Raw genomic sequence first — 15,727 nt, 5'->3', positions numbered from 1 at the left:
TCCCCTCTGTTATTCATTATCTATATGGATCACATAATGAAGGAAAGTGGTATTAAACCTGATATCAAAATTGGAGATGCTAATGTCAGCTCTTTGCTTTATGCTGATGATGTTATACTTCTAAATAAATCCGCTACAAGTCTGCAAGATTCTCTGACTAAATTGAATAGCTGTTGTAATAGATATGGTATGAAGGTCAGCAATAAAAAGACAAAGACAATGAAAATAGGCAGAATCATTGAAAATGTCAACTGTGTTGTGAATGGAGAACCTGTGGAACAAGTAAAACATTTCAGCTACTTAGGCACGATTTTTACCGAAGATGGTAAATTAAATATAGAAATAGACAACAGAATCAGCAAAGCTGGTATGGTGGGAAGTCAATTGAATAAATTCATATGGAATAAGAGAGAAATTAGTCGGAACACTAAATTAGCTGTATACAAGACAGTGTTCAAACCAGTTTTAACTTATGGATCTGAGAGCTGGGTCAGAAGTAAAACACTTGACCAATGACTAGAGACTGCAGATATGAGAGTCCTGAGAAAGATTAGAGGTGTGAACAGATGGCATCAATGGCAATATCATATTAAAAATGAGGATATTAGGAAAGAACTTGACATTGTCAGCATCCAGGAATGCATTCGCAGAGCTAATCTCAGGTGGTATGGTCACTTGAATAGAATGGGAGAGGAAAGATTAGCAAAACAAGTGTTCTCTGCCAGGTTGGCAGGAAAACGACCCAGAGGAAGACCAAGATATAGGTGGATTGATACGGTACAAAGTGCCTTAGACGATAGATATATAAGATCTGATAATGTTGGAGTCTTAACAAGTAACAGACTGATTTGGAGGAAAATTGTAGATAGGAAGTTAGTAATGATGTAATTTTTTCATGTAGTACTGTCATATCCTGTATACCCCTTGAGGGTACATGGCAGGAATTTGATGATGATGATAATAATTTTTCCAAAAAACTAAACTACAAAAGAAATACGGCCTGGTCTATAGTTTGCAACTATCTATTTTACCACCATCTTTGCATCATGCAATGGCAGTATATTATTTTCTTTCCACTCATTATGGGCTCTTCCAGTTAAACAGCCAGGTCAACTACACATTTGAGATCTCATATAGCTACACTGCCATCTAATCCCATATTCTGAATACATTCATTTCATTCTTTTCTAATAACTGAAATTTCTACAATCATTTAGTAATAAAACCTGTTTCGGCAGTTTGCAATATCCTGATAAAGTAATCATTAAATATCTATAATAAGTTATCTGCAATGATCACAAAACCACCTGTTCTATCTACCAAGATCATTTGTTGACAATCATGTCTCTTGCTACTGAAAATATAATGAACTCGTTATTTTCCTTAAATTGAAGTACCTAGTTTCTTCTTTATTTCAATTTCTACTTGCTTCCCCCCTCCCCTCCCTCACCCAAATCAGAATATGTGATCACTTTCATCAACTTGGGACAATTATGACATCATAATTAAATCATCTGACACTATGGTTAATCCAAAACTCTCATTTGTCATATTTCCTCTATCATATGTTGTCTAAGACAATTGTCTTCAAAGTATTCCAGAAATTCAGCTTTCTTATCCTTATACAGTTTTCTCTTTCCTTCTTATATTATATTTCAAAATCATGTAACAAATGTCATACTTTTCACTTGATAAGCTAATACGACTACACATTTTCCATCCATCCTGCTCACCACCACCTACTGCTTCACCGAGCAGGATATCATTCTTCCACTTTTTTTTTCAAAGCACAAAAAATAAGAACAGCTGCTGGCCAAAATGAACACACAGTTCAGCTTAAAACTTACTGAACCAACTTTCAATCCTCTTTCCTACTACCTACTTCTGGTCTTTAGAATAGCCTTCAGCTTCAAGGACTCTAACCTTTAGCTATTAAAGAAACACATCACAGGTTTCATCTCTCTCTCTCACACAAACACACAGAGAGAGAGAGAGAGAGAGCAATGCTGCTTTATACATTATCTAATCTCTTGTTTGTGTGGTTAAATATATATTTCTTTAATTTAACCCTTTTTATAGCCACTTCTGGCAATAAGTGTCCCCTAATTCTCTCCATCTGTTTCTATCCTGGGCTTGTTGGTATAGTTCGCCCACCAATTAGAGATCCTTCGACACTTCTGCACATCCCAGAAAAAGGAGAATCCATTCCGATAATAGGCTAATCAGTCCGTATTGTGGGATGAGTTGTTTATTATTACTGGTCAGAAAATTAACTTCTCTTTTATGATTATTGTAGTTAACTATGTTGCTTGTATAACAGTTTGAAAATTTTACCTATAAAGCACGTGATTTCGCGTGTTGGCGACCAATTCGGACGTCCTTCATTTCTTTCTCCTCTTCAGCATGAATTGACTATTCTTGGAAAGATGCGAAGCAGGGACCTACAAACGGTGGGCGAACTATACCAGGGAATTCCAATTCTTTTTCTTATATTGTCTGACCATCTTCTTTCAGGTCTTTCTACAGATCTTTTACCTTTATATGGCTGCCACTCCGGTAAAACTTTTGTCCATATATCGTCCTTGATTCTTGAAATGTGTCCTGTTCATTTCCATTTTTTTTTTTTTCGAAGTATGTTTTCTCCAATATCTAAAATTTTTGTCTTGGCTCCTATTTCTTCATTTTATCTTTGAGTCATGTTTAATATATATATATATATATAATTTAATTCCTGGAATGCACCTGCAAAAAACCTACATTTGGAACTATACATTAGTGGCTACTGTCAGCTTTGAAGTAGTCCCCTTGTGCATTTATACACTGGTTTAGACAGTGTTCCCATTTTTGGAAACAGGCCTGGAACCCTTTTTCCAGAATACTCTCGAGTTCCTTTATCACATATCACTGGATATCAGTGATGTCAGAAAATCTTCATCCTTTTAGCGCGGTCTTTAATTTTGGAAACAGCCAGAAATCACAGAGAGCTAAATTGAGTGAATAAGTAGGATGATCTAATTCGGAAATTGATTTTTTGGCCAGAAACTTTCTCGCAATGAAACTATGGCTTGGCACATTGTTGTGATCCACTTGTCAGGCCACAATTCAAGTCTTTTTTTCCAAACAGAATCTCATAATCTTTTCAGCATCTCTAAATAGCATTGTTAGTTGACCATTTATCCCTGTTCAATTAATTCACAGTGGACCTTATTCCCCTTATTAATCCCCTTGTGATCAATGAAACACACCAGCATAGTCTTGAACTGCGAACATGACATGCGTGCTTTTTTCAGATGTCGCGAACTTGGGATTTTCCACTGCATGCTCTGGTGTTTTGTTTCAGGATCATGCTGGAAGCACACCGGATTTCATCACCTGTAATTACTCTAAGAAACATGTGCTTATTTGCAGAAAGATCAGTCACAACTTGAAGCTGCCGCTGTTTCTATTTGTCTGTCAAGATCCAAGGCATAAACTTTGCATTCTTCAGTTAAAATTACCTTGAATCTTTCTCAATTCATTTGCAATTCATCTGCCATTAATTGCACACTTAATCATCTATCAGACTGTACCAAATCTCTCACTCTGTTCACATTTGCTTCTGTCATTTTTGATTTTGGCTGCCCACTTGTGGGGTCATTGTTCACATCTTCTTTTCCAAGTTTGGATCTCTTAAGCCACTCAAAGACACTTGACTTTTTTCAGAGTATCCACACCATATGCCACTTTCAACAGCTCCAATGTTTCAGTAGCAGTTTTGCTGATTTTCACACAAAATTTGATGTTAACATGCTGCTCCAAATTTCGATCACTCATTTTTATGCCAAAGTTTACACACAGATCGCTGTTGATTTTGCAATAGCCAACTAGCAAATGGCTCTATCAGCTTGGTTTACGTACACATTAGTTAAAACATGTACAAAGACAATTATTCTCGTGACTCCAACCAAATTACCATGGATGACACTATGCGGCCGTTCTGGGAATTAAATTGTAACACCTCGTGTGTGTGTGTGTATATATATATATATATATATATATATATATATGTATTAATTGCTATGACGGTGAACGAGTTCAAGACAAGGTATGATAGATACTGTGAGAATGTAATCGCATAGTTGTGTGCACGATGTTTAGGGCCTCCCTCGATGAGTCTAAGGACTCCTGGAGTCTCCCGAAATAATAATAATAATAATAATTTTTATTTATTTATCTATTTATTTTTAATATGACTCCCATCAACATATATGAAGTGATTTTAGAAAGTGCCCACAGAAAGGTTGGACGAGGGCTCTGAAATGTTTGGAAAGACCTGGGTTCGAATCCCATCTAGGATGCAAAGAACTTTATATCAGGGCTTTTCAACTGAAGGTGAGTTAGCTGGGCTCATACAGAGGTAGAGGTTTTCTTTTTTTATCCCAGAAACTCAGGTTTTTTTGTCTCAGAACAAGCAAACTGGCCATTAGAACACATGCAATTAACATATTTAATACACTGACCTCAGCCGTGAGATGCTTCAGCTGTAAATCTAAATATAAACCAAACCATCTCAGGAATGTGGAGTATTATGACACCGTAGCAAAGCCATCTGCAGGTCATTATTTAAGATTGCGACAAAGTTGACGTTATTTTAACTACTGATAACAGATTTTCAGCTGTAAAGAAACTAAGATTCAACTCTGGAAGTTGTATATTTGGCCAGCCTGGCTGGCCGAGTAGTTAGCGTATCTGCTCTCCAGCCAAAAGGCTGCGGGTTCGAATCCCGCCGTGGGCATGGATGTTTGTGTTGTCTGTGGAAATACTAGTGGCGGTAGATGGCATTGGTGTAGTTGCGGTCAGTTGGTGGATTGAGAGTTGTAAAGCAGGTGCCCTCCCTTGATGAATCTTTGGACTCCCTGGAGGCATCCAATAATAATAATAAGGAGAATATGAGGAGGGAAGATTTGTTTTGCTTGAAAAATAGTCAGTTAAGGCAATATATATTGCGCTAGTGTAAAAAAAATGTGAATGACAAAAGGCATTTAACAAGCATTATATATTGGACGGCGAGTGAAATATGCCTTCCATGCCAAGCCTTAACCTCATGTTGGTTGAATAATAATACTTTATACTGAAAGCAACAACACTTGTCAATGTTCGAAAATTGTATTTATGAACTTCAGCATTCAACTTCAGAAGAGTTTATATTTCGTTGATAGGGTTATTTATTTTCTGTATAGTAAGGTATGGAGTTTTATGTGACCCAAAGTGCGGCAATGCATTAAATACTATATTTGCATATATTTATTTTGGAATGTTTATATGGCTAATTGCCATTCAAGTCTTATGACAATTCGTCAGCATTGTGGGGAGGGAAATAATCGCAAATTACTTCCCTCCCAACATAAAGATGTGAATCCCATTATTGTTCCACACCAAACGAACTATTATAGATAAGATTCTGCACGATAGAACGAGATATGATAAGCGTATGCATAATACTACATCATTCTCATTGTAACAGTACCGCTATATTTTATTATATAATAAACAACCATAACCTCGATGCATACATTTTCATTTTACCCCAACCATTAAAAATTACATTTTTTTTTTTCAAGTTCGCAGTCTTAGAAATTTCACATCATACTATACATACTGTGTATATATAATATTACAGGTTAATGATGACTCTGATGTTAACTACATGTCACTTGCCTCGAATATATATGATAGAATTTGTTACTAGATGTGATCTCCTCTTATTGTATGATGGGCAACTGGGGGGAAAAAAATCTGCAGCTCACGAATTTTCAATATTTACATAGATAAATCCTCCCCACCCACTGCAGAACGGAAACATGGTTCAAGAGTCAAACCGCTGACGATTTAAAAAACTCTCACACGCAGTCTTTCTTTCCACTTAGCACTTTCGTCACAAGATAATAATATTGGTTATTATGTAATTTGTTGTCCTGTATAGTACAGTACAATATATGCATATTTATTGAGAGTTGGTTCCAGAGTATATATATATATCTTTCACAGGTAGGTGGCGTTATTGAGCATTATTTTGTCACATGAAATCAGTCTTACTTCTGTTTGTTGGGTTGTTTTGATATTTCTGTCTATTTTATTTTATTTTTTAAAGACTAATAAATGTTGTAAAATGGATAAACATATCATAGTATCATATACGTTTATGGATCTAGTTGGGTTGTGAGGAACGTCACTTGAGTTTAAGGCAATGTAAAACTTTCTGGCAGTTGCAGTTAGGGTGTAAGCCTGGTACGTTATATAAGTAATAACAGATCAGACCAATTTTTTCCGTGTGATGCATCTAATAGTCAGTAATTTTCGCTATGTTAATACATAGAAATCAGCAGTATTCGTTATTTAAACATCTGTTCTGTCATATTATTCGATATTTAAACATGTGAGTTTTCATCTTAATAAAATAATGAAGGTGATACCTTGCATCGTATTGTAAGGTGTGACATTTATTATTTGTCATGTCATCATTAACGATTAATGCTTTGAAAGGATTTGCATCATTTGAAGATGCAAACGAGTTAACTCATTTGCATATCAGACGTTTTCTAGCTTAGCCAGCTGGTGTTATCGTTTCCCCCTACCGCATTTGTAGCTATGGCTTACGGCCAAGAATTATATCAATCGGCGGCTGTTTTTCTTTTGTAATTTTACCTGATTTGTTTTTGTTTCTGTTTCCCTCCATGGCCATAGGTCATCAACGTGTGGTCGTGTTATCATGAAAAAAAAAAAAAAGTTCTGATATAAGTAATTAAGTATCTTTGTTTTGAAGCCAACCAAGTTGAGGGCCACATGTGCAATCAACCACATAACCCTTTCTTCTACACCAGGATATAGGTTATCTATGCAGAAAATAAATTTTTTGTTTTAAATAAATGATTTTGAAACAATATAAATGCAGTTTTCCAGTATAGTTCACATTTACATCCTTGAAAAGTATTTATTAAAGCAGTGTCATAGTAGAAGAGCCTGCAATGAGGAGGAAGGGTGAAAGAGAGAGTCATCACAAAATTTGAAGAGCATGTGACAGGACTGCACATATGCTAACCTTATAAATTTGTGGTATTATTATATTTGTATAGCACATCCTTGCATACTATAAAAGAGAACAAACCTAAGTTACGAATTAAGGAATATTGAAAAGTGTACCCTTGCACTCTGTACAAGACACTGTAAGAAATACTACAGTGTTAAGTTTCTTTAAGTTTATATCTCATCCTGAATAAGAATATTAGTAATTGAATTCAGTTTAAGATTTAGTATTAAGCATTTTTCATTATGTACAAGTATAATTGTTTGATATACTATACTTAATTGTAAATCTGCAATAGATGTTATTTGGATACAGTTTGTGTACTGATATTTCCTGTATCCTATATAGATAATATGAAGTCATTTCAAAAATTCTGAAGATTGTGCAACAGTTTAACAATTTCCTCCTTCATGTAATTGAGTAAAAATTAACATTTTCTGTTTTTGGGTATCATGCTAAATGAAATACTTCAAAACGGAAGCAGAATTCGATTCACATTAGGAAACCCTCATTTTGCATGGTATCTCAAGGCTGTCACATTAAGTATCTGATCCAATGGAAAATTATAGATGGCAAGTGTTCCCCGAAATAAATTCTTAATATGAGCTCTCCAAACAAATCTCAAACGTAAGTTGAAAGGACCACTGTAGAAAACACTTTATACCCATTGGCAAGGTTTCTACTTAGGCAACCTTATAGAAGTATAAAACTTATTCAGAAATTTAGCAGCACTGATAAGGCAGAATAAGGATTATATTAAAGAGCCTATAAATGTATTTTTTAAAAATAAATCATTAATTTCACAACATGAATATAGTGTATGGAACTTTTGCATTGACTACCACCACACTTTTGCTAGTGTGGTTGTCTGAGAATATCTGGGTGCACTGTATGAGACCACTCTTGGACTGGTGTTTGCATGCTTCCTGTGGGAAGGGGTGACCACGAGTCCTTCACCTCTGCTCTTCATAAATCTTCCTAATATTTCATTCAGTACCAAGATAGACATCATAAAAAAACTGTAGACACACTGGATAATAAAAAAATCTCCCAAAAAACCTATTGAAATAAACCCATGCAAAATAAAAAATTGCTCAAAATGCAACAAAACATAAATTCCATGTAAAAATAAATAAAAAAAGAAATAAAATAAAATATTCCAGATTGACTCTCCCAACATCTGAGGTCTCAGATCACACATTATCAGTGACATGCATCATCACCTATGAACATCCAAACCCCATATGTTATTCATCACATCTCAATTGGCAGTCTAATGTGATTACATCTCATCTCAATGTTTCCTCATTATGTAATGTATGATGTCTTTCACAAAAGTGTTGGACTAATGCATTTGTCAGGTCTGGTATCGCATGATAAAGGCTATCTGAATGGATATCCCCTTTTATACGATGTGCTTGGTCTCAAGATTTCCTTGCCTCATTTTGTTACCTTAGTTGCTGTTCTAACTTTTCTAACAGCTTTCAAAGATAACCTGTTATCTTTGAAAGCTGTCTGCATATAATGTAATTACCCTAACAGTAAGCTAATCTTTATTGGTGATTTTGGCTTGAGCTAGCTTCCCTTCTCCTGCTTCACAGGCCATGCTAAAGGAAAAAGTAATGATTTAACACAAATTGTTGGTGTTGGCTGCCCTCTTGGCAAATCTGACCATAACGTTGTGTTACTTTTCTATTGATCATTATTCTCAGCTTTATCCTATGGCAAAACCACTTGGAATGACTTCTCTGGAAAGATTTCTCTGCCTTATTTCTATGATCTGATTATTGCTTCTGGTCTTCTGATCCTAGCACCAGCTCTGATCTACTAATTCTTCTGAATTATGTTCCCTGGGTCGAGTACTTTAATTCTACACTCACTCAAAACTTGCAACTCTCTTTTAAATGCACTAAGTTTATTTTCTACATAAATGGCTGTTGAGCATTCCTATTCCTTGTCTGGCTGAATCCATACTGGTGATCATTAAGTAGTGAAGCAATTGGATGTTGATGACCGTTCCTATTATTTTTAAGTACTGAAGTCAGACCAATAAGACATGGAAACAAGATGGATAAAAGCCTGCTTGTAAGCTGTTGGGTGGATGCCAGATAAGTAAGACAGCTTGAAGAGTTGATACAAGATAGGAACGGTCATCAACATCCAATTGCTTCACTACTTAATGATCACCAGTATGGATTACTGGTGATTACAGTACATCAAATGGATACCTAATAAGGCCATGGAAAAGTTTGGAGAAACTCTTCCATGGCCTTATTAGGTAACCATTGATGGCAATCTACACAAAGGGGTAATCCTCTTACCCCTTTGTGCAGATTGCCAGCTTCCTTCCTAGTTATTTGGTTATTAATTGCAGGTTATGGTGGATGGTTTCCTTAGATTTTTCAGTCACTGCTGGAGTATACCTTAGGGCTCTGTGCTTTTGCTTATTCTCTTGCACCTATATATATATATATATCAGTTATCTTCTCTGACATCCAGTCCTATATATATATCTTCCATTTTCAAGTAGGGTGAGTATAACCTGCTGAATTTTAATGGTACCAAAACACAATCCTTGATTCACTTTCCCTCACTTTCGACAATATTTTGCCTACACCAGAATCAGTGTCCTCTTCTTGGATCGACTTTCATATCTAGCCTATTCTGCAGAAGCACGTCATGTTTATAGTTTTCAGCCTCTCAAAAAGCTTGTTCATTTTTAACAGTATCTCACTCCTGCTCAATTCCTGGCACTTCAAAAATCTTAAATCTGTCCAGCCTTAAAATATTGTCACATTTGGAGTGGTGCACCTAGGTCCTTCCTCAGAATGCTTTATTATATTCAGAAGAGAACTGTTTGCTTAATTGATGACCCTCCCCTCTCTGACTTCAGTCAATTTCTCATAGGGTTCTGTTACATATATCTTTTGTGTAACAATTTCTATGCTACTTTATTAAACTGCAGCATAGAAAAGCTTTATTAAACTGCCACCTTCCTCCACTTTCTTTAAATGCATGAAAATGAGCAGCTGCTGGTCAACATCCACATACAGTTCATTTCCAAACTTATCAGATCAACTCCTCTGTCTTTATACCCTACATTGCTGCTCTTTAGAACTGTTATCTGTATAATGTTTTCCCAATGATTACAGCTATCAGCTTTTTAAGAAATACACATGATATTAAAAAAAAAAAAATCTAACCTGCAGTATCATTAATATTTTGTAGGTTTGCAATCTCTTTCATCAGTGGTTAACAAAAAATTCTATTCTGTTGAATTATTTAAAGAATGTCTTTGTCGTCTGCACATATAGACAGGAAACCAGCATGTTATTTGCAGGGTGCTTGATTTTTCCTCTATATTAAAACTTTTAGAGAAAGTAATGCTTTCTTATAAGGAATATAATTTCATAACTGAAATTATATTATATGTAAGAGAAGGAATACTAGTAACTTAAAGTGTTATTGTTGATCAGTTCTTAGTAGTAACTATTTAGTTGCTCCTGTGAGCAGCCTTCAGGAAGACACTGTTCTTAGAGTTAGTACATGTATCTAAACCTCAAAATTTACATTAGATTGATTAACCTGCTATTACATGTAAATTATGTAAAGGAACAATAAAACATTTAATATATAACACTTATTTTGTGATGAGATACTCATCACAAAATAAATATTTCACATCATCATCAGAGTGAACACATAGAAAGAATAGACAATTACATGAAGTGAAAATGAAATGACATTACATTATATGGTTCTGTGGGAAACAGTAATGATGTTGGTTAACATAGCTATAAACATAGCCAGTTTGTAACAGAGTGTAAGGTTCATTATATAGGAATATAAAATGCATATCTGAAGAGGAAGTTTAAAAAAAAAATTACTAAAATAAACATTTTAACATTTCTATAAAAAAAAAAAATATAAAGGATGCAATTACTATGTTATTCAAGTAAAATGGATATAAAGAATGTGCACAAGAAATTAATAACCAAGTAATCTATGAATAGCTTGTGTGTGTTTGTGTATATATATATATATATATATATATATGTATCTATCTATCCCTATCTACAGTATATATGTATCCACATAAAAAACGGTTTGCATAAGCAATACATATAAAAATAAATGTTCAATTATTAGCAAAATTATTCAAAGTGATCCTTGCTTAGAATTTTGAAATTTTTAGACTTTCATTATAATTTAGATTAGGTTGATTGCAAAGGTCTTCATAGCATTCTTTGGAGAGTCTCTCAGACATTATTATACCCTCTATGGAGTTGGCAGACTCATCATGGAAGGTTCATTCAACTAATAACACATTTATCATGCTCAGTCTTAAAATTCTTAATACTCCCTGCATTAACAACATATTCTGGTAATTCTTTCTATTCACCCACAATTTTCCATGTATATAATCTACTCCCCACCACCACCACCACGACACTCTTACACATCTTCCAGGGATGGCCTCTGGTTCTTCTCTTCTCAGATCTTCTACTCTTTTCATGGTAGAAAAAGAGTAGTAGATCTGAGATCAGAAGAACCAGAGGTCTCTCTGGATTAATCTAATAAAATGCCCTCACTAAATGTCTCTATCATATCGCTTCTTATTCATTAAACTCTGGAATTTACATTCTTTTAACCACTCTCCATAGCTAACATTTCAGTCTTGATTTTGTCTTAGTCACTCATCTCTAGATCCTTCAATTTTTCCACATCACAATAGAACCAAATGACCAAATCTAAGTGCAGTAGTCCAAGTGTGGTCTGATTAGTGCTTTTACAGTGTCATTATGTTCTGTAGTTTTTGCAGCTCTTGAATTACGCCCTCTAAACTTCAGCTTACGGTCAACTTTCACTCCCAAATCTTGAATCATCCACTCCCTGCAGAACATTGGCATCAATATACGAGGGTGGTCTGAAAAGTTCTCCGCCTAACAATGAATTTCAAAATTATTTTTATTTTTCAACATAATCTCCCTTAAGACTAATACATTTATTCCAGAGATGCTCCATCACGATTATCCTTTCTCTGTAGAGGTTCTCAGTAAAATCTGCAAAATACCTCTCTACAGCTTCAATCACCTCTTGATTCGAAGAAAAAAGTTGACCAGCGAAGAAGAGTTTTAGTTTTGGGAACAGATAGAAGTCAGAGGGAGCCAAATCGTGGGAATAAGGTGGATGTTCCAACAATTCATAGTGCAGATCCCTTAATTTTCCCATTATCAAAACACTTTTGTGGGCAGGTGCATTGTCCTGATGAAAGATGATTTTTTTCTTCTGCAAACCGGGTCTTTTCCTACGAATTTTTTCGTCTAGTCTGGTTAAAAGATTGAAATAATATTTCCCGGTTATTGTTTTACCCTTTTCAAGATAATTAATAAACAAAATGCCTTTAGCATCCCAAAACGCTGATGCCATGACCATTCCTGCTGATAAAACAGACTTTGTCTTCTTTGGTGCCGAACAACCGGCTTCTCTCCACTGTTTTGACTGCTGTTTGGATTCTAGTGTAATGGTGAATCAAAGTCTCATCTATAGTAATAAATCGATGCACAAAATCAGTTTTATTCTTGTTAAGACGCTCCAAGCACTGTTTTTCATGCGAGTGTGTTTTTGATTGCTGTGAGCAAGTGTGCCACCATCTTGCGCAAAGCTTTTTCATTTGCAATTCTTCATGCAAAGTATATCCTACATGTTCTTTTGAAATGCCTATAGTCTCAGTAATTTCATGCACTTTGACTCGGCAGTCATCCAATATCATATAGTGCACTTGATCAATGATTTCTTGTGTTACACATTTTGGACTTCCTTCACGTGGATCACCTTCAAGGCTGGTATGGCCATGTTTAAACTCGGCAGCCCATTTCTTAATTGTCAAGAAGGAGAAGAGTGCCCATAAACGTTTATGAACTTTGAATGAATTTCTTTTGATGTTAAACCTTCTTTTAGAAAGAATTTTATAACATGATACCCAATTTTATCCATTTCAAGGGATACAGACAACACCTTTGCTTCAGACAGCTGTATAAAACAAACTACTGGATAGAATGACTTGCAATTTCACATGGATGCTTATGACAGATGTACCAACTTAGAAAAAAAAAATCTTGCAGATAGTGTTGCCATCTATGGTCTAGGCCGAGAACATTTCAGACCACACTACATTTCATATATAGTGCACAGTCTTATATTTCTGAACTCCTAAATGTAACACCTTGCTCTTATTAAAACTGCAATCCCATTCCTTTGTCCAAGTCAAAAGTCTATTCAAATCTTCCTGAAGGGAATTAACATCAGCAATGCTACTTATGATTCTCTCCACCTTTTTATCATCAGTAAACAACTGAAGATCTCCAGTCAATTTACATGATGTATCATTTATAAACAGGTTAATCAGCAAGGGCCTAAGAACAGAACCCTGGGACCTACTACTGGTTACCTTTCTTTTTTTTGCTATACTGCTTCATCATACACAACTTTCTGGTATCATTCAGACAGTTAATCACAGTTTATCTAACCGTGATTAGCTGTCTATATATTTCCATCCTCTGTAGCTTGTTCACCAAGTTATATGGTAGTCTATCAAATGATTTTGCAACATATTACTGTATGCGATTCTCCCTTATCTAATAGAGAAAAATCAGGACAGGGGTATTGAAAAGACAGAAGTGCTTGGCAGCGGAAACAGTAATAGTGTGAGTAAAGAAGAGTGAACAGGAATGCAAGAGGAACAGGGAAATGGGGATCTTGGGTGGACAGGGAGACATGGCATAGAGAGAGAGAGTGGATGTTGAAAGTGGCAGTGAATATGTGTATATTAAGATGGAGTATATTGCGATGTGGGTGGAGACTTGAGCAGATATATGTAGTAAGTGGTGATGAAGGTGCTTGGGCAGGTGTGGTGGATATAGATTTAAAAGTGAATCACTGTGTTTGTTTACAAATTCCAGAAGTATCAGAAATAAAGGAGATGAAATGATTTCACTGATTGTGTTTATTCACCACAAAATCATTGGAATAAGTGAAACATGGTTGAATGAAGACGATATTCTAACTGGAATAGGAATGGAAGGGTACAGTATTTTTTGCAAGGATAGAAAGGAGAGGAAGTGCTGCTGATGATAGCAGGAGAATTATGTCTACATAAGGTAGACATGAAAGAAGGATTATGGCAATGGTTTTGAGGTAGTGTGAAGTGTGGAATGTGGAGGTTGATAGGAAGACATATTTAGTTAGATGTTGCTATAGGTCCAGGAATGTGGAGGGTGGTGATGAAGGAATGTATAAATAACTTGAATTAGTGAACAAAGGAAGGGTAATTATTATGGGTTATTTTAATTATGGCAGTATAGATTGGAATGAAGAGATAGCATTTGGGAATAAGGAAAATGAATTTCTCGAGATCTTGAGAGATAACCATCTCTGACAGCACGTAAAGGAGGGCATGCAAGGATCGAGAGTTTCAGATCTGGTCATTTTATCAGAGGATGTAATTGTGAGAGGAGTTTCACATTTTCCTCCAGTTGGTGAATGCGATCATGAAGTAATCACCTGTGTTGTGGCTAGTCATATGCAGACTTCTGAGAGGAAAGGCTATATGTGGAATTATAAGTCTGGTGATTATGACAAGCTTAGGAGACATTGGAACTGTAACTTGGAACGAGGAGTTGAGTGGTAAGGAAATAAATTCTGCATGGGAACTGACAAAAAAATACATAACAGCATCAGTGTGTGTATGTATTCTGAAGGGCAACAGGCTGAATAAGGTAGGTAAAATGGATAAATGTGGAGCTTAAGAATGAAATCTGGAAAAAGTAAGTACTTTGGAGGAAGTGCAAGATGAATAACGGTAATATTTAGTCACATGAAGAGTATAAAGAACAAGCTAGGAGAGTGACTCAGTTAGTAAAGAAAACAAAAGTAGAGTATGAGCAGAAATTGGCAAATCAGACAAAGAAAAACCTTAGTTGTTTAGATATGTGGCAAGTAGAAGGAAGAATGATCATGGTAGAATGGTAACCGCTGCAGATGACATTGTTAAGATATTCAGTGATCAGTTTATGAGGGTGTGTCATTCTAATCAGGGTGGAATCAAGAAGAAATTAAGTGTTAGGACATAAGAGAGAATGGCTTAATTGTGAGTGAGCAGGAGGTATTTGAGGAAATAAATAATCTTCATGTCAATAAAGTGATAGGATTTCATGACATATCACAGTGCATCTTCAGGGAATTGGCAGTAGCATTGACATGCCTGTTTAATAAGAATCTTGCAACAGCACAGGTTCCAAGGGAGTGAAATGAGGGTAAAATTATTCCACTGCATAAAAGTGGTGATAAGGCTGTAGCTTCAAATTATAGGTCAATCTGTATATTGCGAGTTGTGGTGAAGGTACTGGAGAAATTGCTGTGAAGTAGGATACAGAAATGGATTGATAACAGCAGTATTATCAGCATGGGTCTCGTAAGGGTGATCATGTTTCACTAACTTACTTATGTACTATAACAATGCCAAATACCTTGGACAGGGGGAATGCATATACAGTGGTGTACTTGTATTTTGCAAAAGCTTTTGATAGACTGCCACACTTCAAACTGGTAAATAAATTAAAACAGATGGGATTGGATAACAGACTTCTGAGTTGGATCAGTGAC

General features: G+C 35.5%; 2 protein-coding genes across 4 annotated transcripts in view; one reads left to right on the top strand and one right to left on the bottom strand.

The window, feature by feature from the left end:
* The window catches only part of LOC150096542 (homocysteine-responsive endoplasmic reticulum-resident ubiquitin-like domain member 2 protein), a 225,975-nt gene extending 220,083 nt beyond the window's left edge, over positions 1–5,892 (bottom strand). Inside the window, exon 1 of one of the 2 annotated variants that reach the window (XM_090407974.1) lies at positions 5,698–5,892. The gene's annotated coding sequence lies outside the window, so the exon portion shown is untranslated. The remainder of the gene's footprint in view (positions 1–5,697) is intronic. The other variant, XM_090407973.1, reaches the window with a different exon arrangement.
* Positions 5,893–6,101: 209 nt separating this feature from the next.
* The window catches only part of c11.1 (maestro heat like repeat family protein c11.1), a 763,927-nt gene continuing 754,301 nt past the window's right edge, over positions 6,102–15,727 (top strand). For both annotated transcript variants that reach the window (XM_090407949.1, XM_090407950.1), the window contains exon 1: positions 6,102–6,267. The gene's annotated coding sequence lies outside the window, so the exon portion shown is untranslated. The remainder of the gene's footprint in view (positions 6,268–15,727) is intronic.

Source organism: Typopeltis vanoorti, chromosome 18, assembly GCF_054136105.1.
Source record: "Typopeltis vanoorti isolate ZY-2024b chromosome 18, IOZ_Tvanoo_1.0, whole genome shotgun sequence".
NCBI classification, from domain to species: Eukaryota; Metazoa; Arthropoda; class Arachnida; order Uropygi; family Thelyphonidae; genus Typopeltis; species Typopeltis vanoorti.
The sequence above is the reverse complement of the archived record's forward strand: the minus strand, read 5'-3'. Positions and strand labels throughout refer to the sequence as shown.